The 24,378-nt window shown below is 38.4% G+C and overlaps 1 long non-coding RNA gene across 7 annotated transcripts; it reads left to right on the top strand.

Annotated features, from left to right (window-relative positions):
* The first annotated feature begins 563 nt into the window (after positions 1-563).
* On the top strand, positions 564-6,186 carry LOC110909182. 7 transcript variants are annotated; one of them, XR_002575215.2, is made up of 9 exons: positions 564-761; positions 869-1,026; positions 1,115-1,166; positions 2,089-2,160; positions 3,093-3,313; positions 3,402-3,453; positions 4,376-4,447; positions 4,533-4,634; positions 4,719-6,186. It is a non-coding gene; the product is annotated as an uncharacterized LOC110909182 (long non-coding RNA). The 7 variants fall into 7 exon arrangements; XR_002575217.2 differs by lacking the exon at positions 564-761 and having other exon boundaries at positions 769-1,026; positions 4,719-4,786; positions 4,942-6,186; XR_002575214.2 differs by lacking the exon at positions 564-761 and adding an exon at positions 2,985-3,048 and having other exon boundaries at positions 769-1,026; positions 3,156-3,313.
* The last annotated feature ends 18,192 nt before the right edge of the window (positions 6,187-24,378 follow it).

Below are 24,378 nucleotides of genomic sequence, written 5' to 3'. Positions count from 1 at the left end.
TTGAATCACCAAAATATCATTTCGTTACCAAGAAACTCCATCATCTATACTATATTATAATGCATGAGGCAAGGGCATTTTAAGATACCCAAAAAATAAGAACTTTCCCCCCCCCCCCTTTATTTATAGAAAGACCCCTAAAATGAGGGTACTTTAGTCTTTTAAATACTATTTATTTTTTAGCCCCTAAACTTATTACACTTAAATCCCTAAGTTTTTAACAAAATTATAGATAATTAGTTACAATTCACCCCTCTATAACAAACTTATAACTTTTTTACGTATTCTTGGCATATCTTCTAAACTATAATGTTTAAAAAAATCCAAAGATAGCATGACGACCTACACATTTTTGTCGACGTTTCGGTAGTTGTCTTGTTCAATATCGACGCACGAATTAAAAGGTACAAATAGATAATGCTTTAATGTACAAGTGATTAAAGAAGAAAATAACAACTAATCTACAATATATATATTATAATGCATGAAAGAATGACATTTTAAGATATATAGAAAATAAGGAATTTTTCTCTTTTAATTTATAAGATAGACCCTAAAATAAGGGTAAATTAGTCTTTTAAATACTAATTATATTTTAACTCCCTCACGTTAATTACATTTTAGTCCTTTATTTTTGACCAACCAAATCTTAAATAATTATTTAGTAGTTACATTTTCCTCTTTAAATGGGTTAAAGGTACAAATGTTAAAGTGTAATATACAACTAACTACAGCAAAGAAACTTTCAAAAGGTTGACCAGGTATTATTAAGCTCTGATTTTAAATTTTGAATTCCGCAATATAGCACCTGCCGCTTTTATCTTCTACTCACCTACCCAGAGGTTTTCTTCATTCTACACAAATACAGAGATCAGAGATCGATACAGAAATAGAGCGGGTCAACATCTTCCTGTTAGTCAAAAACCACTGCCATCACAATTTTGGGGGTCATAATATTTTCAAAACCATTCATCTCTCTCTCTCTTTCACCTCAAAGATACAAATCGAGATCTAGGAGGCAATCAGGTATCAAATATAGAACTATCATTCGATCTCATCACCACAATTTAAAATCTCACTTTCATATCAAATCTTACACATAAAATCATCACAGAATAACAATCTGATTCAGTTGCTAGCTGATTCGTCTGATTCTTTCTCATCAGGTTCGGTTTTTGTGATTTCAAGTCATCAATTGTGATGGTGTTTAATTATTCGTAGTGTTGTGAGAGCGATTCGATTTGGTTATTTTTAATCTGTGATTATTTGTGCATACGGCTGATTAATTTTGAAGTAGACGAAGTTTAACATAGATCTAGGTTTTTGCATCTTAAGATCTTTTTAGGTGAATCTATCTATTTAGTATATTCAGATTGCGTGTTTGTTACTATGTCGCTGGTTGTAATATCATTACAATACAACAAATATGTGGGAAAATCCCATACACGATACGTAAGAGTTTCATTTTGTATTCTTTTGTTGATGTACTGATTCGAGTGGTTGTATTTTTTAATGATTCCGAGTTTGTGATAAAATACAAACAATATTATTTTTTAATGATTCCGAGTTTATGTGATGTTGTATTTCTAAGGGGTATAATTTCTTTTGTTGATGTACTTATTTGAGTGATGCGCCATAATTTCTCGGTTGCGGGAGAATAGTAAACAATGCGTTTTTTATATAAGGTGGAGGTCATGGGTTCAATCCCCATGGTATGCAAGTTTAGCCATTTAAAAAATATATACATATAAGATTCTTCCAAGTCCAACCAAGGTGCCTTGCTTTGAAGGCCTTGAAATAACAATGAAACTAATGGAGAAAAGTAACCTTCATTCTATTATGCTTTTATGAATCTGCTTTGTATGAATTGGAAGTTTGTCTCACTTTGTCTTCTTATTCTGTTGTCTATAGGCTGCATGAGAAAAAAACTATCATGTGCGGATATTTTTGAGGAGATACCTTTATGTTTCTGATAAAAAAATACTACTTTTATGAGCAAATTTTGTTTTAAAATTTATTACTCATTACATTAAATAAATCTTTTGGCTAACACTATCTATGTTTTTTGATAATATTTACATTTAACAGATCAGTGTTTCAAATTTAGCCCTTGTTGGTGCATTTATGACTAAACCGGAAGCTGGGTCACCTGTCACCAAGGTATTTTATTTCCTCTTATAGAGAAATTTTACAGTTTTCAGCATGACATTACTAAAGTGTAATTATGAGTGTTTCTACATGTTAGTCTGATTACGATAGGCAGAAATTATCAACAGATCCCTTCATAGAAAGGAAAATGGAGTTTTTGATTGAAAGCGTGGATGATCTCTCAATCTATACTATATTATAATGCATGAGGCAAGGGCATTTTAAGATACCCAAAAAATAAGAACTTTCCCCCCCCCTTTATTTATAGAAAGACCCCTAAAATGAGGGTACTTTAGTCTTTTAAATACTATTTATTTTTTAGCCCCTAAACTTATTACACTTAAATCCCTAAGTTTTTAACAAAATTATAGATAATTAGTTACAATTCACCCCTCTATAACAAACTTATAACTTTTTTACGTATTCTTGGCATATCTTCTAAACTATAATGTTTAAAAAAATCCAAAGATAGCATGACGACCTACACATTTTTGTCGACGTTTCGGTAGTTGTCTTGTTCAATATCGACGCACGAATTAAAAGGTACAAATAGATAATGCTTTAATGTACAAGTGATTAAAGAAGAAAATAACAACTAATCTACAATATATATATTATAATGCATGAAAGAATGACATTTTAAGATATATAGAAAATAAGGAATTTTTCTCTTTTAATTTATAAGATAGACCCTAAAATAAGGGTAAATTAGTCTTTTAAATACTAATTATATTTTAACTCCCTCACGTTAATTACATTTTAGTCCTTTATTTTTGACCAACCAAATCTTAAATAATTATTTAGTAGTTACATTTTCCTCTTTAAATGGGTTAAAGGTACAAATGTTAAAGTGTAATATACAACTAACTACAGCAAAGAAACTTTCAAAAGGTTGACCAGGTATTATTAAGCTCTGATTTTAAATTTTGAATTCCGCAATATAGCACCTGCCGCTTTTATCTTCTACTCACCTACCCAGAGGTTTTCTTCATTCTACACAAATACAGAGATCAGAGATCGATACAGAAATAGAGCGGGTCAACATCTTCCTGTTAGTCAAAAACCACTGCCATCACAATTTTGGGGGTCATAATATTTTCAAAACCATTCATCTCTCTCTCTCTTTCACCTCAAAGATACAAATCGAGATCTAGGAGGCAATCAGGTATCAAATATAGAACTATCATTCGATCTCATCACCACAATTTAAAATCTCACTTTCATATCAAATCTTACACATAAAATCATCACAGAATAACAATCTGATTCAGTTGCTAGCTGATTCGTCTGATTCTTTCTCATCAGGTTCGGTTTTTGTGATTTCAAGTCATCAATTGTGATGGTGTTTAATTATTCGTAGTGTTGTGAGAGCGATTCGATTTGGTTATTTTTAATCTGTGATTATTTGTGCATACGGCTGATTAATTTTGAAGTAGACGAAGTTTAACATAGATCTAGGTTTTTGCATCTTAAGATCTTTTTAGGTGAATCTATCTATTTAGTATATTCAGATTGCGTGTTTGTTACTATGTCGCTGGTTGTAATATCATTACAATACAACAAATATGTGGGAAAATCCCATACACGATACGTAAGAGTTTCATTTTGTATTCTTTTGTTGATGTACTGATTCGAGTGGTTGTATTTTTTAATGATTCCGAGTTTGTGATAAAATACAAACAATATTATTTTTTAATGATTCCGAGTTTATGTGATGTTGTATTTCTAAGGGGTATAATTTCTTTTGTTGATGTACTTATTTGAGTGATGCGCCATAATTTCTCGGTTGCGGGAGAATAGTAAACAATGCGTTTTTTATATAAGGTGGAGGTCATGGGTTCAATCCCCATGGTATGCAAGTTTAGCCATTTAAAAAATATATACATATAAGATTCTTCCAAGTCCAACCAAGGTGCCTTGCTTTGAAGGCCTTGAAATAACAATGAAACTAATGGAGAAAAGTAACCTTCATTCTATTATGCTTTTATGAATCTGCTTTGTATGAATTGGAAGTTTGTCTCACTTTGTCTTCTTATTCTGTTGTCTATAGGCTGCATGAGAAAAAAACTATCATGTGCGGATATTTTTGAGGAGATACCTTTATGTTTCTGATAAAAAAATACTACTTTTATGAGCAAATTTTGTTTTAAAATTTATTACTCATTACATTAAATAAATCTTTTGGCTAACACTATCTATGTTTTTTGATAATATTTACATTTAACAGATCAGTGTTTCAAATTTAGCCCTTGTTGGTGCATTTATGACTAAACCGGAAGCTGGGTCACCTGTCACCAAGGTATTTTATTTCCTCTTATAGAGAAATTTTACAGTTTTCAGCATGACATTACTAAAGTGTAATTATGAGTGTTTCTACATGTTAGTCTGATTACGATAGGCAGAAATTATCAACAGATCCCTTCATAGAAAGGAAAATGGAGTTTTTGATTGAAAGCGTGGATGATCTCTCAATGGAACATTAAAAGGTTGGTAATTGGTTTCTTCTTAGCTGGTGGTTTTGCTTCACATATGTCATATTAGTCATAAAATTTGTAATTTTTTTGTTTCAGTTCTATTTTTTCTATCACAGTCTGTCACGTCAACAAGCCTAGCAAGAAACATGGCTTCAAAAGTGAAGGTACCTGCATTTGATGTTTGATAATGCTACTGTGGATACTTACAGCTAAGAATTGGATCTTTAAGCACATATGGAATGCATTCTTATGATCTTAATTCACCTTTTACGTGGATCACCTATTTATTATTGTTTGGCTTCTTGTATATGTTTAATAGGGCTGAAATAATGGCCCATGTTAAGCATAGAAGTTGGGGGGTATTGGTACTAGAGATATTAGAAGTGCTAATCTTATGTTGCTAGCAAAATGGATGTGGAAACTTAAAGACAGGCCTACGACTTTATGGGTTAAGGTGGTGGTTCCGATCAATGGTAGTTCAAGAGTGGTTGGGCAATTCCCCCTGAAAAAACGGTATTTGTGAGATGTGGAAAGACATCTGCTCTGTTGAGAAAAGTTTTATGCTTTGAGCCTTCCAATTGGCGACGGGGGTAAAACTATGTTTTGGATGGATAACTGGGTTGAGGGCGGTCCCTTGTGGAGGAGATTCCCGGCGGGTTTTGTACGCGCTAAAAATAAAGAGGTTGTGGTTTCTTAGTGTAGAACGATATTGGGCGAGGGATGGGTCTGGTCTTAGGAATGGAAAACGAGTTCAAGTTCCGAAGCCTTCTGGTCACAGTTTGACACACTAGCAGCTTGTCTTGGGGCTGTGCAGATCAGAGACGGGGCAGACAGATGGACTTGGGGGTCTTACTCTGATGTAAACTTCACGATGGCGGGTGTCTGAGCAGACATTGTCAAAGCATTGAACTTGGATCCAGCTGAGGGATGGGGATCGTGGAACAAGTGGGCGCCTGCAAAGCTGAATTTCTTTATGTGGCGTGCCTTCGCTGACAGAACCCGGTCAAAACGACTCCGAGGCGAAGGGGCGTCACGCTTTCGGATACCCTTTGTCGCTTATGCAGGTTCAAAGAAGAAAGTGCGACCATATTTCTTGCCTCTTGCGTTCTCTCTCGCGCTATTTGGTGGAATGTTATGGTCAGACCAGAATCCCTTTTCCCTCAGGTCAGTTTTCTTTAAAGGGTGTGGGGTTTGTTTGATAAGCTCGTAGGGTAAAAGATGTGGAAGAAAGTAGTGGGCATGATCTTCTTAACAACGGTTTGAATATGGAAACCAGAAATGAGAAAGCGTTTCGCAACAAAAGGTTCAAGGTCTCGGAAGTGGTTGAAAGCATAAAGGAATACTCTTTTCTGTCCTTAGGGTGCAGGGCCTCTTTTAAATCGCTGGACTGGAATAAATGGGGTGACTTAACATAGGCGCTGTAATATGATGTCCTCTTTTATGTTCTGTTTTGAACTGTATGTTTGTTCGGGTGCCCAACGGCTAGCTGCCCCAGTGTTCTATTGATTTAATAGAATGTGGTTGTTCAGAAAAAAAAAAAAAAAAAAAAAAAAAAAAAAAAAAACCATTTCCTCTGCTGTGCAAGTTATTACACTCTTTAATATACATTCATCAGTTCTTTTCTCATATAAGCTACCAACAAATCTATTTTTTTTACTTTTGCTTGTTTGTGTACCAATAGTTCAAAGTCTCTTAGCAAGTATAGAAACAAGTTACAATCGCCAATAGTATCATCCTGTTCACCGTGTAAAACAAATAATGACCGTGTGTTAAATTTAAAAAGCTTTAGGGCATTTGAGTTATTCTCTAGCCAATAATATTATGTCATGTCAAGTATCCATTCCACTCCTCATTTTGCACTCAATTACTAGGTATGGTTCAAACACCTTGAGAGTGGTAAAGAATTTAAAAAAAAAAAAAATTGTGATTGGTTGAAAGGGGTTGGGACCAACCATTAAACTCAATCAATCATAGTCAAACATTCGGTAAGTATACACCGAAACCCCTCACTCAATCATACTCAATCAACTACTAGGGATGGTTCACCGATTGGTGAAACCAATCACCGAACCCACTCAATCAACCTGTACCGTCCACCCTTAGAAAAACGAATCTTACCAGCCTTCTCAGCTTTCTTATGTTTGGATTTTTTTTCTTCGTTTCACCTTAACTCCAAGAAGCTTGGGAGTTTTTTTTCTTTTCAGAAAATGAAATATATGGGATAAGATATATCCATATACTATTGCCCTAACCACACACATAAAATACTACCCATTGAATTTCATATCTTTTCTTTGCGATTAATATTCTCTTCTGACACTTGACTTCTAATTTAAATATTTATTCATGAAGTGGTCTTACACTCCTACTTATAAAATTCATGACGGCATAACCTGAATAAATTTAATTACAAGGTGTACAAGTGTGTTTTAATAGTGATTATATGACTAAAAATAATCATCTGTAATAGACGGGGGTGCAACATATAGTGTTTGAATAGCTTTTGTTGTTTAAAGTAATAATTCGTAATTAGTAATGTTTCAAAAGAGGTGATCACTTGTTGAAAATTGTTGTTCCCGCCGCATCGTGCGGGTTTCCTACTAGTCTTGTAATATGACAAATGCGATTGATTGACTTCATGTATAAACTACATTTGTTGCCTAATACAGAAAAAAAAAAGAAAGAAAACAATTGTTTGTGGTGTTAATTTGTATGCAAAGATTTTGAGAAAACAACTGTTCGAAGTTCAACTTTTAATAAAAACAAGAATAAATTACGATTTTGGCCCCTATGGTTATATCACTTTTACCCTTTTAGCCCAAAAAGGAATTTTTTAACATTTGAGCCCCCAACGTCTTTTTTTCTAACCCTTTTGGTCCCTAACACTAACCCCATCCATTTACATTTAGGGGTCAAAAGGGTTACAAAAAAAGACGTTGGGGGACAAAAGGGTTAGAAAAAAAAGACGTTGGGGGGCCAAAAGGGTTAGAAAAAAGACGTTGGGGGCTCAGATGTTAAAGATTCTTTTTTGGGCTAAAAGGGTAAAAGGGCTCTAAACGAACCAAACGTTCGGCGAACAGTTTGTGAACCCTTCGGCGGGAAGTTCGTTTGTGTTCGTTCGTTTATTAAACAAACGAACACGAATAAGAAATTTCATTCGTTTAGTTAAATGAACAAACATGAACAAAAATCGCGTTCGTTCATTTATGTTCGTGAACGTTTGACAGCATGTTCGTTTGTGTTCGATAGTTCATTAGTGTTTCGTTTTTATATTTTATTTAAATATTACAAGATCTCGACAAATAAAATATTTAATAAGTGTTAGTGTATTATATGATCTATTCATGAACGCGTGTTTGTGTTTGTTTATTTCCATTTGTATTCATCAACCTTCGTTTTCGTTCGTTGCCAAACATTAACAAACACAAACAAACACGAACAAGTTTATTTCCTTAACAAACGAACACGAACATAAAATCTCGTTCGGTAAGTATTCATGAATTGTTCGTGAATACATATATTCTTTAACAAACAAACACGAACAAGGTCTCGTTCGTGTTTGTTCGGTTCGTTTGCAGCCCCGTAAAAGTGATATAACCACAGGGGCCAAAATCGTAATTTACTCTAAAACCAAAGTTTTAGCATATGGTATAGAGATGGGCATAAAAACCGGTTCCTACCCGATTCTAGTGGACTCGACCCGGACCCGGTTCCGGTTCCTACCCAATGCTCAGAGGAACCGGTCCCAGGTTTAAAAAACCCGACGGGTATTACCCGGTTCCCATATTCAGTAAAAAAACCAACCGTACCCGGTTCCTTACCCGTACCCGGTTCATACCCGTACCCGGTTCCTATCTGTACCCGGTATACATTACCGTGGAACCGATTTCTAGGTGACCGTTGGAACCGAATCTTGAGTATCAAAACACATTTAATGCAAATAAGACCGTTGGAACCGGTTACAGTATATATATGTTGTACTTTTCCCATTTTTTATTCACATATCATCTTCTTCTTCTATCTATTTCTTCTCCTTCTTTACATATTTTTAATGGCTTCAAAGAACTCTAAAACCACAAACTCCCCATCCGTCAATAATGTTCCACAAGGTTCAAATGCTCCATTTGTAGTTGGAACATTATCGCATAGCCGCAATATGGATGTTTGGTGCAATTGGGATTCAGTCGAGATGAGCGATGGTTCGCAAAAGGCCCAATGCAAGCATTGTGGCTCCTTGTTAAGCAAGGACTCTAATTCCACTTTAACGAAGCATGCCAAAAAGTATTGCAAAGCTCTAAAAGATTTGATACCCGGTCAAGTTCAACTTTCAAAAGATGGTAAGATTTTCCGCTACGAACAAAAGATAACTCGTGATAGGATGGCGAAGTTGATCATCAAAAAAGCGTTGCCTTTTGGACACTTTGACGACCCCGATCTCACTAAGCTAATTAGGGAGACGCTTCAACCTAGCTACAAACATGTAAGTCGTCGAACTTTAAAACGTCATTGTTTAAATATATGGGAAAATGCAAGAAAAGATTTAATTGCATTTTTTCAAAATTTAAAGACTTGTGTAAATTTAACTAGTGATGTGTGGTCAGCTCCAAACGGTTTACCCGAATCATACATTTGTGTCACTGCTCATTGGGTTGATCCCAATACATGGCAAATGATGAAGCGGACGATCGCATTTGAAGAGTTTTCTTCTCCTCATACGGGAGAAAATATTTATAAAATTATGAATGCCACTTTATCGAGTGAATACAGAGGAATCGGTACCGAACAGTATGTATGCAGCTTTTTATTGAAAAACTCAAAGTAACCGGTTCCAAATAGTACCCGTATCCGGTTCCAAACAGTACCCGTACCCGGTTCCATTGAACCCGTAACCGGTTACGCCGGTTCTATATTTATTTACGTGTACCCGGGTTGTACCCGGACCCGGTTCCACCGAGAACCCGGTTCCACTCAGTTGTACCCATACCCGGTTCCGGGCTGGAACCGGTTCCGGGTTTTAAGAATACCCGATTTTGCCCATCTCTAATATGGTATTCAAACCATTGGGTGTCAGTCCAGTGGCCACCGACCCCCACCTTAAACCGGCTCAAGGATCCATGAGGTCTCGGGTTCGAATCCTGACAACAGGCTCTTCAGTTCCCCTTGAGTTGGCAGGGGTTTCACCGCCAGGCAGCGTTGTCGGGTCGCTAGCTTGGGAAGGGGGATCCCTTCCGCGGTCAGGGGTACCGTGCATCTACCTTTTTTTAATATGGTATTCAAAACCAGACCAACTGGATTAGGACCTAAAAACTTCACCAGTTTGATCCAGTACTTTTGGGCCGGTCAGTTATGTTAAGTTCCGGTTGAACTAGTGTCCAGTAACCTAGTTCAATGGTTGGATTGAGAGAGATTGTTACCTTTTCGCTTTTTATTAAAATATTTTTATATTTTAAGAAAGCTACTATAAAAAAGATATTGGTGTTATATTAACGAGTAGAAATTAAATTTTATCCCAAATTCCAACTCCTTTACACTCTTCTTCCCTCAAATAAAGTTTTCTAAATTTTCAGATATCTAAATTAAATACTCTAACAAAGTTCCAACACCTTTAAGCCCATTTCCCTCTCAAAGAAGTCTATTATTCATTATTTATTTTTTTTTCTTATAATGCCCAACTACTCCGAGTAGCAAACTAGTAGTGCGGTTGGTTAGAAAGCATGTGGTTTTCAAAACATGGGTTTTGAGTAACTATGAAGTCGACCGAGTAGTTGTTGAAAGCCATATAAACATGTTAGGAATGCAATATGCATTTAAACATTTTTGGGTAAAAGAAGTTTGAGTCAGGGCCGGCTCTTTAGGCTTTTCACCCTAGGCACGGACCTAGGGCCACAAAAGAATAAGGGCCCCCATCTTATTTTAGTAAGTTATTATATATAGTATGTGTTTTTTAGTAAGTTATTATATATAGTATGTGTGTTAAGGCCTAAATAAACAAATTAGTTGCAAAATAAAACAATTTTCTATTTAAAAAAAAAACAGCCTAGTAGAAACTCCAGCTAAGCTAATATACATAATTGCATACATCAGTCTATTAGTCATTCATTATAAAATCCCTCAATTAGAGCTGCCATTATTGTTGTTATTTCCCATTTGTCTGCTGCCAGCGAATCGGTGGCCGTTACGACTTACGGTGATTTTAGCTTGTATTCTTAGATGCATGTTCTTTTTTTTTTTTGTGAAATTATACAAATTTAAAAGCCTCCACTTTGTACTTCGTTTAAGGCCTCAAAAAACGTTGAATGGCTATGGTTTGAGTCGTTTGATACATCACACATGAAAGTTGGTTTATGGAGAGGAATGAGTTTAAAGGTGAAAATAAAATTTGGAAATTTCCTTGAGAAGGTGGTGCACTAGGACTAGGTGGACCAAAGTAGTTAAAGTAGTGTGGAAAACACCTAACTTGAAAAAGTAAGCTTTTGACTCATTAATCATGAAAAGAAATTATATTTAAATGAAAATATTTTGTGACTCTCATAAATCACTCATCTTGATAAATTTTGTAGCGTTGTAGGGGTACACAAGCCAATTGGTAGGCGTTTTTACATTTTGATTAAATACTTTAGATAATTATTTAATGTTCTTATAGATGTTGTAGACGTGATATGGGGTTGGATAGTTCGTCTTCCCAAAGAGACGAGTTTGGAGAATTTTGTGATAATAAAATAATAATAAACACAAAAAGGTCATCTTTATGGTAATGTGATCATTCAGATGACTAACAATAAAAGTTTATGTTTTCAAGTAAAAGCATAATTTTGTAATGTTACATGTTAATGAATCTATGTCACGGGTATGGTTTTGTAAGTCATCATGTTCACCAATCCAATCTTGATTTTGTTTGTTTTCCCTGGCTTTAGATTGCTTTCCGGCCAAAACGAAACGAAACATAGACAATTCGCTATTTGGCCATATTGAATACAACAACAACAACCGTACCCGGTAAATCCCACAAATAACAAAGCTATTGACAGAGTCTGGAGAGGGTAAGATGTAGGCACACCTTACCTCTATCCATAGGAAATAAAGAGGCAGTTGTAGATGGATCCCCGACATCGAAGACAGATAGTAGACAAGCAAGAACTAAAACAATCTATGGACATAGAGCCTAGAGCTACTAAATAATAAAAGAACTGATAAAGAGGTAACATAGTGAAACAAAACATATATATAAAATCACAAGACCACATATAAGCATATATGAAAGACAAACATTGCAACAACCACCTATCCTACAAGGAAAATCTAGGTATCCACCCTAATGCTCATACCTAAGGAATCTCCTCCTAAAAATCCTTAACCTTAATGAACAAAAATGAATTTGAAGTTGTTTAATATCGTTTACAAAGTGAACAACATGAATTTGAATTGATTTGTTCGGTTATAAACCCATTCAAGTAATTAATTTCATAAATTGATGCAAAACATGGTAGTTGATTATGTGAAATTATGTTAATCGTAAGGTTGAGTGTAGTATAACATTCGTTTGAACACGCACGTATTATGCATTATGTGTTATATGGAATAAACATGAGTTTGACATGAATGATTTGATGTAGACATACATATTGTGTGTTTTACCAAACAAAACAAGGTATGACATGTTGGTGTGGACCCATGGTAAATCCATGGGGTCAATCGTCGTCCATTAAAAAGATGTGACAACCCTCAAAATCCTATGTATTCCGTACAATTTATTATTGATAATTAAAGTGTTTGACGACTGTGTGGAATTACTTAACTGCTCTCTGATTACTGTGATATACATGCACGTGTTTGTTAACGTACTTGGCTTGTGCAGAAAACTTGACTAAATGGTCCTGAATATTTTCCTATGTGTTAGGAATTAATTGTGTTACAAAAATATATATAATAGACACTTTACGGAATAATTAAACACTTTAACGAAACGGTATTTAACCGAACAACCGGACATTACCCGGGACACTAAATTTTTGTCCAGTACATTGTTTAATTATTTCTTGACTAGTTATGATGCCCGTACACCATAACACCCACTAAATATCTAGTAACTAATTCAAGTAAACATACACTTGGTTTCTAACTAATAAGTAACCATCTAGTTACAATTTTTCAATTTACCCCCCCTAGTCTAATCGGCCATACCCTCACACCATACTCCCCAAGATTTGTTTCCTTATTTTAATAGATTTTGCTTGATCTAGTGAGCAAGATATTGGACAAGATCTTTATAAGGATGGCCTAAGATCACTACATCATTTCATTCTTACACCACTCAACTTCACACCATCTCTCTCATCTCTCCCTCTCCCCTCTCGGCTCACTAGAACCGCCACCACCACCACTCTATCACCATCATCTTCATCCATTTCCAAGCTCCATTCATGTGTTAGAAGGTGCACAACGAAGCTTGGTGCTCTCGGAAGTTGAAGGACCTTCTCTATTCGCTATTAACCATCACTTTTCTGCACTCGAACTTCCCTAGCCTTGAGCTAGTGGTAAGAACTTGGATCCACTCATTCTTTATGTTATTTAAGTGGTTAATAAATGTTAGAATGATAAAAAGTTAAGAAACTTTAAAGCTCATGAACAAGTCTTGAACATAATGTGTTAAAGTGTGGATAAAGAGAAGTTATGTGTATAAATCATGTAGATCTTGTGTTATTATGATTCTTGGTTGATGATTTGATGTCTTGCTGATTATTATTGATGTGTGATGTTGTTGTGGTCACTAAACATAACTAACGGGATCAACCGAACACAAACTAGTAAGCTAGAGACGGAAAAACAACAATCTGTCCATACTTTACAGCCAACTTCAGTTGGCTGTAAACAGGTCATAAACTTAACGAAAGACCGATATTTTGAATCTAAAATATGTTATTATGAAATACGGTTCTAATGGCACCGGAATCGTAATTTTTGGACTTCGTTTACTATTTTTAAAGTATTAATTTGTAACAGCAACTTAAGCTGAATTTTGACAGCAATAAATGGGTGTCATACTTTCGGTCATAACCTGAGTTTTGTGATGAATCGGACCATGTAGGAATTCTTTGATAGTTAGAATAGATTCGTAGACCCGGCCGACTGATCTGTTTTAAATTTAAAAGATTTCGATAAGTCCTTTTCCTATACAGTAGATGACAACCGATGCATATGTAATTGCCCCATTGGAATTTCGTAAATCGGACACTCGATGAATTTTTAATAAATTGTTCCGTGGACTGTGGTCAGAAATACACAAATCTGAGTTCAGTCCGGAACATGAATTTTTATAAAATATTGGTAATTAACCGGACCCCTATATTTTTACACAAGGTGATTGCCTATGCTTCAAGGCAATTAAAGGTGCACGAAAAGAATTACACCACCCATGATTTGGAGTTGGGTGCCGTTGTATTTGCACTGAAATTATGGAGGCATTACCTTTATGGTATTAAATTTGTGATTTATTCTGATCACAAGAGCCTCCAGCACCTGTTCAACCAGAAGGAGTTGAACATGAGGCAGCGCCGCTGGATGGAAACCCTGAATGATTATGACTGCGAGATCAGGTACCATCCCGGCAAGGCGAATGTAGTCGCCGATGCCTTGAGCAGAAAGGAAAGGGTAAAACCTATTCGAATCAATGCCAAGAGCATTGAGGTCAAGAACAATTTAATTGAAAGGATTTTAGCTGCACAACGAGAGGCTGTGTTGGAAGCTAATTACCCTAATGAAAAGCTGGGAGTAACTGAGGAGCAGTTGACTCTTAGCAAGGATGGAATCCTTAGATTGAACGGACGTATATGGGTTCCGATTTATGGAGGACTACGTGATGTTGTTCTCCAGGAAGCCCATAGTTCCAAATACTCGGTCCATCCTGGTGCTGACAAGATGTATCAAGACTTGAAGGCAAATTATTGGTGGATAGGCTTGAAAAAGTCTGTAGCCACCCACGTAGCAAAGTGCTTGACTTGTGCTCAAGTCAAAGCCGAGCACCAAAAGCCATCTGGCTTACTACAACAGCCTGAACTTCCCGAGTGGAAGTGGGAATGTGTAACTATGGATTTTATAACCAAGTTACCAAAAACCAGGAAAGGGAATGATACGATATGGGTCATAGTCGATAGGCTGACTAAATCGGCTCATTTTCTACCCATCAAGGAGACGTATAGCTCCGATATGTTAGCCCAACTTTATGTTGATAAGATTGTAGCCTTACACGGCATACCTGTGTCTATTATTTCCGACAGGGATACTAGATACACATCTCATTTCTGGAAAAGTTTCCAGCAATCTTTGGGCACGCGTCTAAACTTTAGTACGGCTTACCATCCACAGACGGACGGTCAAAGTGAGCGTACTATCCAAACGCTTGAAGACATGCTTCGTGCATGTGCGATCGATTTAGGCGGTAACTGGGATAAGAACCTACCCCTAATCGAATTCTCCTACAATAATAGCTACCACACCAGCATAAAGGCTGCGCCTTTTGAGGCATTATATGGTAGGAAATGTAGATCGCCTGTTTGTTGGGCGGAAGTAGGAGAGGTCCAATTATCGGGACCAGAGATTGTTTTCCAGACGACGGACAAGATTGTCCAGATCCGGGAACGTCTCAAGGCTGCCCGCGATAGGCAGAAGAGCTACGCTGATCCAAAGCGTAAGGATTTTCACTTCGAAGTAGGTGAAAAGGTATTACTTAAGGTGTCACCCTGGAAGGGGGTGATGCGTTTCGGCAAAAAGGGCAAACTGAGTCCGAGATACATAGGACCTTTTGAGGTCATTGAACGGGTCGGATCAGTTGCCTATAAGTTAAACTTGCCTGAAGAGCTCAATGGAATTCACAATGTGTTCCACATCTGCAATCTCAAAAAGTGTTTCGCCGACGAATCATTGGTGATTCCACACACAGATGTGCATATAGATGAGAGCTTAAAATTTATAGAAAAACCTTTGTCGATTGAAGATCGACAGGTGAAGAAGCTTCGCAGAAAGCACGTACCGATTGTAAAAGTCAAATGGGATGCTCGTAGAGGTCCTGAATATACGTGGGAAGTCGAAGCTACAATGAAAGAAAAGTACCCCTATTTATTTGAGTAAATCTCGGGTCGAGATTTATTTTAAGGGGGTGAGGATGTAACACCTCGAATTTTTGTGTCCAATAATGTGTTAACACGTGTCATTGGTTTACATGTGGCATTGATATTAAATAAAGGACCAATTTTGACAAACCTTGAAAGTATATCAATTCGAGGGTTATAAATGTCAACAAGGGTAAATATACTGTATAGTAACCCTAAATAATGCTTGAACCTTCAAACAAATAAATCATAGATCATGCGGAAGCGAAACGCGGAAGAAAGTGAGAGATTACGAGCTACAGGGGTTAACTGTGTCAACATGTTTAATATTACCTCTGAGTGACCCTTTAACATTCCCAAGGCTTCGTAACAGTATTATACGCTCACTAGAATATACTGAATAAATTCCGCGAAGTTCCGTCTTAAAACGAGAGAGTTATACTCGAATTCGTATGAGAAGGGTTAAAAGCATCAATAATGAAAGTTAAGGCTTTCTGTATAATTAATAAATAAACCGGGGACTTAACAACGCGGGTAAATAACACGAGGCCCCTATCGGTAAATAACCGAGGGCCAAACCTCAAAGTTACCCCTTCAAACCCGAAAGGTCAGGTGAATCATTACGAAAGATTTCGTTATTAATTACCAGGATTTCGTAATCATTTCAAAAGATTTTAAAAATCTGAAAAACAGGCCTCACGCGACCCGCATTGCATGTTGGGTTAAGTTGAGGCGGGCCGCGAGCCTCCTCTTTTACTCGCCTGATATTTAAATCCCAGGCGGCCCGCATTATAAACGCATGGAACTTCCATGCGGGCCGCATTAGACGCCCAGATGCAGAATAGTTGTAACTACTTGCCTTTTGGAGCATTTGAACGACCAAACACCAATCAATGAGGCATGGGTGCCCCCTACTCGACCCATAGCTCTCAGGGACACCTACCCATCATCTCTGGACTGTTGTGAGTGTTTGTAATGATCATAGATGCTTGGCATTGGCTATAAATAGCCACATTATGCACATAACATTCACAACATCAAAAACACACATCTCTGATCATTGCAAGAGCTCTCAAGTCCTTTTCTCTGCTCTATAAGCAAGGACACACTTCTGTAAGTCGTTCACAATCATTTTGGTCATACATTTCCATAGTTTTAGCCTATAAACACAACCGTCGTAACTAACGGTTGTCATTACAATAACTTGCAAATGGTTCAGTCTTATGACGGATCAAAAGTAGTTTTGAGTAGGTAATTATGTGGGTAATAAACCTCTAAAAGGGTTCCCCCTGATCACCACTCTAACTATGTCAAATATCGAGTCAAACGTGCGGTTAAAAAGTCAACAGGAAGCTATTTTAGCGATTTATGCATAATCTGTAATGTATATGTTATGAAACCTGTTTTGACACTTATAAAACATGATATTAAGTATATAAACTTGTTTGCGCTCGTTTGAATCGACCATTTGATATATTGAACCGCTTCGGAGCCGAATGTCGCAAAAGTTTGACTTTTGCTTTGACTTCAGTTCTGACCCGTTTTAGTGAGGTATAAATATACCTTAGGACTCTCTTAGGACCAGGTCACATGTCGGTATAAACCTCTGTGATCGGTTCATGAGTTATCCGAGTCTTTTGCGCATTTCCGTCATTCGCCTAAAAGTTGACCGTAACGGCCTTTTGAAATTAAAACGAGTATTCCGGACACGTGAACGGACCAAAACCTTGCTTATTAAATTATAAGCATGTCCTTAAAGTTTCACGTCAATCCGAGGTCTAGAATGAGAGTTATGCTAATTAGCGCAATTTAGATAAACTTTTGTAATAAACGGCGCAATTAGCATAACACCTATCTAAACCAAGATTTCGTCACCAAAACTTTTACCCACTGTATTAAAATAATATTTTGGGAATTTTAAAGATTTTTAATAATTTTTACCTCGCTCATAACCTGCGGTTATGGCTACGGTTCGGTAAATACCGAATATGCCCTTTTCGGCCAAAACATGAGTTCTACAAGGTCTTTTGACCCGATTCCAGTTGCTACTGGTTTTAAATAATAAATAAAGTATTTTAAGCTTTATAAGCTGTTCGGGAAACTCAGATTTCCTGTAGAACTCGAAAAGCCCTTTTTAAAGTCTTTAAAATGACCGAAAAGCCCCTACGGGGCATAATACTAACTTAAACTCGTTACGGGCGTCACGGAAAGTATCCTACTGATACCACAACCCATTTAAGGCATATTGACTTAGGAAATAAGCGTACGACTCTCATGGTTAACCGTTTCGCCTATTGCGCGCACGGTTCGGCTTATGAAACTAGTTTTCATAAATTAGCCGATACGGGTCAAATTATATTATTTGAACCCCAAATCCAGAGTGTGAACCATTAACCCATATAAAACAAGTCTCTGAACTTGTTGGGTCAGAATCACACTCCATTCTCGGTTTTCGCCTCTTCGCGCGATTAAACCATATCTATATATATCGGAACCAACCGGTCTAGGCTACGGCCATTATAACGACTCGTTAGGATTCTAAGAGGTTAATTAAAACCTTCGTTCCAGATTAGGAGCCCCAGTAAAAGCTATCGGTGATTTAATCCAAATTAAGGAAATATACTTGCAAAGGTAAATACTTTAACTTATTTCCCCTATATGGGCTTGGGTTACGGTATATTAATACCGCTTGATTGAGCATTATATAATTCCATCGCTTAGGTGGTTAATTGATTAAATATGATCGGCTCATTTAAACAGTTTTGTTGCTTATAAGCCTTTGGGGGGTTTAATGACCGTTGTCCCGGATATCCTTGGCATCATTTTACGAAATGGCCACGACCATCGACATCCCGGTGTAGGCGTACACCCGGTATAAAGTGTCGACATTAAATTTAAAAGACGTAGCCGTTGGTTTTTATACTACGGTTTTACGCAAACGTGGTGTGTCTATAAATCTTTAACCCGGCACGACCCGGGCTACTGAACGCATAAAAGAACATGTAAAACGTTCACAAGATTTTATTATAATTTTCCCAAGTTATAAAAGAGTTTGTGCCTTGTGCATTCAAATCAATTTTGATAAACATTTTCAAATGTGTCAGTTGAATGTATTTACCAGTGTAAACTGACGTATTTTCCCCAAAAAGATTAAGTGCAGGTGCTAGACGAAATTGGCTGGTATTAGCTGCCTAAGCATCACGAATAGTCTCGCAAACTCGATGCCGTATCTGAATGAACAATAATTATTTATTTTGATCCGCTGTGGATACATTCGACTTCTGTAATACATTTGATATTACAATCAGAGGTTGAAATATATTTATTTATCTTTAAGCTTCCGCTGTGCATTATATAATTGTGTGGTTTGACTATATTGTTGCCAACATCGTCACGGTAATCCCCCACCGGGCCCACCGGTGAGACACGTGGAAATCGGGGTGTGACAGGTTGGTATCAGAGCCAACATTGAGTGAATTAAACACTATCCTAATGTGTTTAATCTCAATGACACAATTGCACATACTTGAGTCTAGACAAGAACTTAGGACAAATTCGAATTGTTATTCCAATTTTGTCTTTTCTTTTATTATTTGTATTTAAAGTTTTATAAAGCAGGAAAATGCCACCCGTTATATTCCGAGGAAGAGGAAGGGGAAGAAGTGGCCGAGGAGAAATCGTGACACATCACGATAACGAGGCTGGACCATCTGGTACAAGACATCCTTCGATGACACGGAGCGAAGAGCCACAACGGCGAAGAGATCTTTACGAACCCGCGAGGCATTCCACTTCGCACAGCTCAACGCCATCCTACCGGCACTCCTTTGGACCAAACTCAGAAAATGATCCCAACAACCCACAACCTTCCTTCATACCTCTACAACGTTCAGTATCGACCCGGAATTATGACGACCCTACTCCCTACTACATAGGTCAGTTTAATCCGGCTGACTACATACAGGAACCTTCAGGTTTTGTTCCACTAGGACCACAAGACCACTTTTCTGAAGATCCCATGGAGGAAGATGAGGATCCTACTGAACCAGCTCGTGGTACGCCCACGCATCCGATAGAAGTCTCTAATGGGTCATCCTTCCATGGCACACCCTATCAGGGGCCAGAGAGTTTCCAAGCGTTGTTTGACCGACATGAGTGGTACTACACGCCACCTCAACAGACATCTCAACAACCGAGACATCCACAGGATCCCTCTGAGGATTCACGCTTTGTGGCAGTTACGCCACCACCTCCGCCACCGGCACAACCAGTAATACCTGATCCGCCAAGGCGTAGGAGGACAAATGCTCGTATGTCTACACGAGAAGGAGGGGGTATCCACTTCAGCACTCCTCGACATTCTAGTAGTAGCCACTATCCGCCACTACGAGAAGAAGGACCTTCAAGTCCTATACAGGAGGCGAACTCCGCACCAGCTGCACAAAATTCGCCACCATTTGGGTATAACCAACCCATACCTGCTTACACGGGTCCAACGGCTTATAACCCGTTCGAACCGTCACAAGCACAATACAACTACGGCTATGAGCGCGACCCATATATGGTGTCGGCAAGATATAATGCGCGCTACCCTGACGGAGCACATGGAAACATGGGACCACCGGACTACTCAGCTCATGGGTATCCAATACCTCCCAGACCTCCAGTTCCGCATCAAGCGCCACAACCACGTTTCTCTCCTCCTGAACAGGAAGAGATACTCCATCGATTAGATCGTGTGGAGAGAGAGTTCGAAGAAGAGAAGAAAAGCCACCGAGGATTTCTCAAAGGCTTGGCGAACCTACTAAAGGGCAAAAAGAAGAAACGCGACCATTAGCCCTTAATAGTTGTACGAATGTAATTTCTACTTTGAAATAAGTCCCTGTGTGGACAGCTTATCGTATTTCAGTCCCTACGCGGACTTATCTTTTAGTCCTTACATGGACACCTATCTTGTATTAGTCCCTGCGTGGACTTGCCACTTATTTTAAACCTCTATGGAGGTATGTACTATTTGAAAGACCCGTTTAGGGCAATATGTAATTGTATTTGAGATTTTGGAATGTATGTTATGAGTTTTGTTTTAATATATATAAAATAAATCAAAACCATTCCTTTTATATTGATCTGCCTAAATAAAGAATCTTAAAAGGTGAAACCTAGCTTGGTGTCTTTTAAGATCCAGTCAAGATGGTACGACCTAATTGAAAGGATTCTGATTCCCTGTTAACCTCTGTACGCATGTTAACAATCATGGCAGATGTGATTCGTTAAAATCACGCACGTCATTCTTATACAATAGTCCTTTAAGGATTTCAAAACCCAACTAAATGATTTATAAATCATGGGTTAAATCACCAATGAAGGTGATCAACTTTATTAAAACATCCATTAGTGATGTAGTGCCTACGGGCCAATATTATTAAAACATCCATTAGTGATGTAGTGCCTACGGGCCAGTATTATAAAAAACATCCATTAGTGATGTAGTGCCTACGGGCCAGTATTATAAAACATCCATTTAGTGATGTAGTGCCTACGGGCCAACCATATTAAAACATCCATTAGAGATGTAGTGCCTACGGGTCAACTATATTAAAACATCCATTAGAGGTGTAGTGCCTATGGGCCGTAATAATTGTCTTATAACGACAAAAGGCAGTGGTGGTCTATGACTCCCTGTCAGAAAGAGATAAAAGAACTACGGTTCAACTCTCTATGCCTTTGATTCTCTGAAATCTCGGCTAATATTATAAAACATCATCGTGATTAGGCTTTATGCCGCCAATACTATTTATATAGATGAAATAGGATATATTCAAATCCTAATATGTAATGAAATAGTAAGTTAACCAAATATGGTCTCTGTACCATGGTTGACAAATTGTCATAAAAGACAATTATATAATAATCTCTTGAATAAAATTTTGTTATCTTCTGTAACAGATTCAAGTTACAATGGCGGATCCCAATGGAGAGAACAGCCACACGAATGAAGATGACTATGACAATACGCCAGTGCATTTGACAGGCGCACAACTGAAGGCTCTGATTGACAATGCTGTTCAGGCAGCTATTGATCGTCAATATACTGAGTCCCAAGGCAGAACCGTGTCAAAACCACCCTCTAAACCAAAGACACACTCCAAACCACCCCCTGAACCCAAGAAAGATGATGACAAACACTCGTCCACTGAGCACAGCGTTCATCGCGATAGAGAATATACTGATGCATCCAGTGCTAAGGGTTGCACCTACAAATACTTTGTATCATGTAAGCCCCGGGAATTTACAGGGGAGAAAGGTGCTGTTGATTGCATCACCTGGCTAGATGAGATGGACACTATTGTGGACATCAGCGGGTGTGCAGCGAGGGATGTGGTGAAGTATGTGTCCCAGTCTTTTAAGGGCGAGGCCCTGGCATGGTGGAGGGCGTTGGTGCAGGCATCTGGTAAGTCTGCTTTGTACAAGATGACATGGGAGGAATTTATTGCTCTCATTAAGGAAAACTACTGCCCTCAGCACGAGGTTGAGAAGATAGAGGCTGACTTTGTGTCACTGGTGATGACGAACCTGGACTGCCAGGCGTATTTGACGAGTTTCAATACCATGTCTCGTCTAGTTCCATACCTTGTGACACCAGAACCCAGAAGAATCGCCCGTTTTATTGGGGGCTTGGAGCCCGCAATAAAGGCGAGTGTAAAGGCATCTCGGCCGACGACCTTCAGGTCAGTTACTGACCTCTCCTTGTCTCTCACCTTAGACGCTGTCCGTCTGAGGACACTAAGGAACAAGGAGGCTGAGAAAAGAAAACGTGAGGATGATACCTCACGAAGATCTGGGAAGAAGCACTGTGGAAACGGTGAAGGCAAGAGAGGGTCGGAGGCTAAGAAGGATGGGCAAACTGGTGAAAGGCCCAACTGCAAGATCTGCAAGAAACCCCACTCTGGGAAGTGCAGATTCGCATCGAACTCACAGTCGCAATCAAAGACTCCTTCCTGTGGACTATGCAAGTCCAAGGATCATAAGACTGTGGAGTGCAAAAAGATCAAGGATGCAACTTGCTATGGTTGCAACGAAAAGGGGCATATCAAGAGTAACTGCCCTAAGTATGCCAAGAAGGCGGAAGAGACAAAGAAGTCAAATGCGAGAGTTTTTCGCATGGATGCAAAGGAAGCGGTCCAGAACGACAATGTGCTTACAGGTACTTTCCTCGTAAATAATATATTTGCAAGAGTACTATTCGATTCTGGCGCTGATAAATCCTTTGTAGACCAGAAATTTTGCCAACTACTAAATATGCCTATCAAAACCCTTGATATGAAATACGAAGTAGAGTTAGCAGACGGCACGATAGAAACCGTCTCAACTGTTCTAGAAGGATGCGAAATGTCCATTAGGAACCATTCTTTTCCTTTATCTCTACTTCCCTTCAAATTAGCGGGTTTTGACATTGTGCTAGGCATGGACTGGTTATCCCATAACCAGGCCCAAATCATTTGCGGCAAGAGACATATAGTTTTAAAGACTCCGAGTGGTGAATCGCTTACCATTCGGGGAGATACGCAGTATGGGTTACCCGAGGACGTATCTATGCTGAAAGCTTCAAGGTGTTTAAACAGAGGCTGTGTAATTTACATGGCTCAGGTGATAATTGAAGAACCGAAGCCGAAGATCGAGGATCTTCCTGTCATTTCTGAATATCCCGAAGTTTTTCCTGAAGAACTACCTGGTTTACCACCAGATAGACAAGTGGAGTTCAGAATAGACATCATTCCTGGAGCAGCTCCGATAGCAAGAGCACCTTACAGGCTAGCTCCAACGGAAATGAAAGAACTGAGGACCCAGTTGGATGAACTGCTGGCGAAAGGTTTTATCAGACCTAGTTCATCTCCCTGGGGAGCTCCTGTCCTATTTGTAAAGAAGAAGGACGGATCAATGCGGTTGTGTATTGATTACCGTGAGCTGAATAAAGTTACCATAAAGAATAGATATCCTTTACCAAGGATCGATGATCTGTTCGATCAGCTGCAAGGAGCGAGCTACTTCTCAAAGATCGACTTAAGGTCGGGTTATCATCAACTAAGGGTCAGAGATGAAGATGTACATAAGACAGCATTTAGGACTCGCTATGGTCATTACGAGTTCCTAGTGATGCCTTTTGGGCTCACAAATGCACCGGCTGCGTTCATGGATCTCATGAATCGCGTTTGCAAGCCGTATTTGGACAAATTTGTCATCGTCTTCATCGACGATATCCTTATATATTCCAAGAACCAAGCAGACCACGAGAAGCACCTCCGTTGCATTCTCGAATTACTACAGCGTGAGAAACTCTACGCCAAATTCTCGAAATGTGAATTCTGGCTAAGAGAGGTTCAATTTTTAGGGCACATTGTGAGTGAGCGTGGTATCCAAGTGGATCCCGCTAAGGTAGAGGCAGTCATGAACTGGCAAGAGCCAAAGACGCCTACCGAAATCCGTAGTTTCCTGGGGTTAGCAGGATACTACCGGAGATTTATTGAAAATTTTTCAAGGATTGCTGCGCCCTTGACTTCCTTGACCAAGAAGAAAGAAAAGTACATTTGGGGCCCAAAGCAGCAAGAGTCCTTCGAAATACTGAAGCAAAAGCTAAGCAATGCACCTGTGTT

Source organism: Helianthus annuus, chromosome 14, assembly GCF_002127325.2.
Source record: "Helianthus annuus cultivar XRQ/B chromosome 14, HanXRQr2.0-SUNRISE, whole genome shotgun sequence".
Classification (NCBI taxonomy): domain Eukaryota; kingdom Viridiplantae; phylum Streptophyta; class Magnoliopsida; order Asterales; family Asteraceae; genus Helianthus; species Helianthus annuus.
This window is presented reverse-complemented; position numbering and strand designations above follow the sequence as displayed.